General features: G+C 41.7%; 1 pseudogene; it reads right to left on the bottom strand.

Annotated features, from left to right (window-relative positions):
- Nucleotides 1–806: 806 nt before the first annotated feature.
- LOC105663872 (histone-lysine N-methyltransferase SETMAR pseudogene) lies at nucleotides 807–3782 on the bottom strand (annotated as a pseudogene).
- Between the last annotated feature and the right edge of the window lie 420 nt (nucleotides 3783–4202).

Genomic DNA, 4202 nt, shown 5'->3' with positions numbered 1-4202 from the left:
CTCCAGTCCACTAAAGGAAGCTCCTATCCAGGTCGAACCCATGACTGTAGCCAGACTTGGAAAGGCTTCTATATGGTAGGTGGTAGGTATTGCCACCCAATAGTTCGAGAGTAACGCTTGCGCTCCCGCGAAAACGCCTGTTAGAGCTGGCAAGCTATCTTTTTTCTCGTTCATAAAGCTGAACCCGATTCTATTGAGAAGCTTGTCACTGAATCTCTTTTCTCATTGATAATTTCTAATGCCCTGCCGCTTATGCTCTCAGCTATTTTGACAGCTTCACCATTGGCCTGGTACTTGTCTGCTAAGTACCTGCTTTGGCCAGCAGCAAAACCCTCACGGAAGGGATACACCTGCGTGACGAACCTCGTTAGGTTTTTAATGGTTAAGTTATAGACCGAGCTCACAATTACTGCACATGCTCCCATCGCTACTATGGTTCCTCCAAATACATTGGCTGCGCTATGTTTTACAGTAGCGTCCGATAAGTGAGTGTGTAAGCCTATCTCCTGTAACATCTCCACGCTTGCATCTTTGCTTTCGTCGACGTCCTCCAAGAAGCTATCAATATGAGTCCCAGTGCCATCTAAGATGGCCCTCCTGGTTGTTTCGTTGTCGCATCTCAACACGTAGTCAAAGTAGCGAGTGTACCACAAGTCATCGTCCTTAATGCTCGCTGTTCGTCTCTTGCTCTCTAATGATCGGGTATGCAAGACCAGCTCATTGCTGATGAGTGGAGTCAGATATAAATATTAGGGGGACCGGAAAGTAATGTCGTTTTCTTACGCTAAATACAAACACATATATTTTTAACGGGTCTTTATTTTTAATCAAGAATATAATCTCCATCATTTTCAATAACCTTTTGCCATCTATTCAGTAAATTTTCAATCCCTGATCGATAAAAATTAATCGGTTTTTCGGCAAAATACGTAGACATGGCATTTTGTATATCATCCAAATTTGTAAATGTTTTGCTACTTAAAAAGTGTTGCAGCGATCGGAATAAATGGAAATCCGATGGTGCAATATCGGGCGAATATGGTGGATGAGGCAGCACCTCCCACCCCAATTCATTATTTTTTTCTATCGTTCGCCTTGCGCAATGTGGTCTTGCATTGTCATGTTGGAGAATGACGCCTTTTCGGTTGACAATCGCCGGCCACTTTTCAATTAAACATTGATTAACTCGCTGCAACTGTTCGCTGTAGAGGTCTGCATTGACAGTCTGTCCAGGTTGCAGTAATTCAAAATGAATAATGCCGCGGATACTCCACCAAACACACAAAAGCGCTTTTTTGGGGTGTAAACCTGGCTTAGCAGTACTCCGAGGCGTTTCATTTGGAGAGAGCCAGTGCCTTTTGCGTTTTGGGTTATCATACAGGACCCATTTCTCATCTCCTGTGATCAAGCGATCAAAAAACGGTTCCATGTTGTGTCTTTGGAGCAGTAAGTTGCATGTGATTGATCGGTTGGCCTTGTTCTGTTCGGACAGATTATGCGGGATCCAAACACCTGCTCTGCTCACTTTCCCAATCTGCTTCAAATGTTCCTGGATGGTCGACCAAGGTTGGTTTAGACTTTTTGATAATTCTTCGATCGTCTGACACGGATTTGCTTCCACTTCCGCCCTTAACACGTCGTTGTCCAACGTTGATGGTCTTCCTGATCGGTACGAGTTGCAAAGATCAAAATTACCCGATTTGAACTTGGAAAACCACCTTTGGCATTTACGAATGTCCAATGCATTCGGATAAACATCACAAATATTTTTGGTAGCAACTGTCGCGTTACTTCCCTTGCGAAATTCAAAAAGCATGCAATGCCGGATGTGTACCTCTTCTGGTATTTGGCTGGCCATTTTATCCAAAATTATTAGGTTGGTGCATATGAAATGTCGTTTTTTTTTAGGTGCGAAAAGTTGTCTCCCTGTTTTCATTATGCTTTTTTGTTTTGCATAACCTTGTTTATAGTCGTATTCTCCATTCTCAGAACCACATTTCAACGAAGAAGATTTTGTCAAAAGTGTTTCTTTTCGTTATTTATTTTGAATTTTACACCGATATGGATTCAACCGATATTCGTGTAATTTTTTTATACGAGTATAAACTTGGTCATAATGCTGCAGAAGCTGCACGCAATATAAACCAGGCATTTGGGGAGAATACCGTTAACGACCGTAAAGTACAGCGTTGGTTTGAAAAATTTTTTTCCGGTGATTTTTCCTTACAAAATAAGCCACGCGGTAGACCCAAAACGACTGTGAACAACGATACGTTAAAATCATTGGTGGAAACGGATCCAACTCTATCCACAAGGGAACTTGCCACCAAAATGGAAGTTGACCATACATCAATATTACGACACCTGAATGAAATTGGTAAGGTGAAAAAAATGGACAAGTGGATACCGCACGAACTCACGGAGCGACATAAGCTGAATCGGTTGAACGTGTGCTCATCGTTGCTAACCCGATTAAATCGAGAGCCATTCTTGGATCGAATTATTACGTGTGATGAAAAATGGGTTCTGTACGATAATAGGAAGAGGTGTGCACGATGGCTGGACAAGGATGAAGCTTGTGCTCATGCCGCAAGACCATCACTTCATCCACGAAAAATTTTGATTACGGTTTGGTGGAATGTCACTGGGGTAATTCATTACTCATTCCTTCGTACTGGGGAGACAATCACAGCTGACAAATATTGCCAGTACATTGAGGAAATGCACGAGAAATTAAAAATTTTACGTCCATCACTTATTAATCGGCATGGGCCGATACTTCTCCACGACAACGCTCGGCCACATACGTCGTACAAAACGATTCAGAAATTAAATGAATTAAAGTATGAAATTTTGCAACATCCACCTTATTCGCCAGATCTCTCGCCCACTGATTTTCATTTTTTTAAACATTTAGAACAGTTTGTACGGGGCAAAAAATATGAAACTGAAGATAATCTAAAAAATTCTGTATCAGAATTTATCGAATGTAAAGATCAGAATTTCTTTAAGACAGGCATTTATGCATTAAAATCTCGTTGGGAAAAGTGTATTGAAGCCAATGGCGCATATTTTGATTGAATAAACAATTTTTAAAAAAAGATATGCGGTTTTATATATTCACCTAAAAATCCGACACTTCATACGCACCAACCTAAAAAAAAAATTTGTAATTCAATTTTCTATAAGTAAAGATCTCACTATAACCTCACAATGTCTTTGGCACGCTTCTAAACAAAACAATGAGCTGATAAATGACAATCAAGTATTGGCATGCGCAGAAACGACATTACTTTCCGGTCCCCCTAATATATCAAGTCTCCGTTAACATTTCGGACGTTGTCCAATTTGTGCTTCAGACTCCCACTAACCATTGTTTTCCTTTCATGCAAGACAGCTCTTTCGTCTCGGCTTAAAGTAGAGAATACCTTTCTCCACCAAGAAGATATGCCCAAGTTTTTAGGCAAAAGCCACTGTAGCGACTCTAATGTGTCCACAAGTTGGCGACTGTGGTGCAGTTTAATCTGATCCCACCTCAACTTTTGGTTGGCTTCAAGCTCTAGCAGCGCCACAGCAGCTGTTCTCGTATCAACCTCATAGTCTAATACTGGTTCGATGCCAACAGGGGTAATGTAGTACCCTTTGTTGGTCCTTCCTGTGTGCCCTTTTCGCTGTAAACTTGTAGCCTTACCTATGACTCGCTTAGCTAAACGATATGTATATAGTAGATGTTCTCCGTCAAATTCTATGTGTGACACTGGTTTTATTTCCTCTAAGAAATCAACTACCGCAACACACCCGGGTACTGTCACAGCTTGCCCGACTACATCGGTGCAGAAGCACCAGCAGTCGTCCGCCATCCGTTCCGGGTCGAATGTTGTGCCACCGTGTATTGGTATGTATTCTCGCTCGCCACCCACTTCGCGTTTAACGTAAGAGCACAGGTTTTCGCAATCATTTCGCGAGGATAGGAAGAAAATAACTCTCCCTCTGGATATCGGCCCAAGAGGCACCAAATATCCGTTTCCATAGCCTTCCAATCTAGCACCTATAACCTTTGAGGGTATATATAACATCTCTCCTCGGTAGAACCTCATTGGTTACGATATCGCCACTGCGCAAAGGAAATATTTTTTTTTCTGCACTAATCGTCTGCAAATACATGTCGTCTGTTAATATGCTGGTATCTATTAAAATATGAG

Source organism: Megachile rotundata, chromosome 2 (assembly GCF_050947335.1).
Source record: "Megachile rotundata isolate GNS110a chromosome 2, iyMegRotu1, whole genome shotgun sequence".
NCBI classification, from domain to species: Eukaryota; Metazoa; Arthropoda; class Insecta; order Hymenoptera; family Megachilidae; genus Megachile; species Megachile rotundata.
The sequence above is the reverse complement of the archived record's forward strand: the minus strand, read 5'-3'. Positions and strand labels throughout refer to the sequence as shown.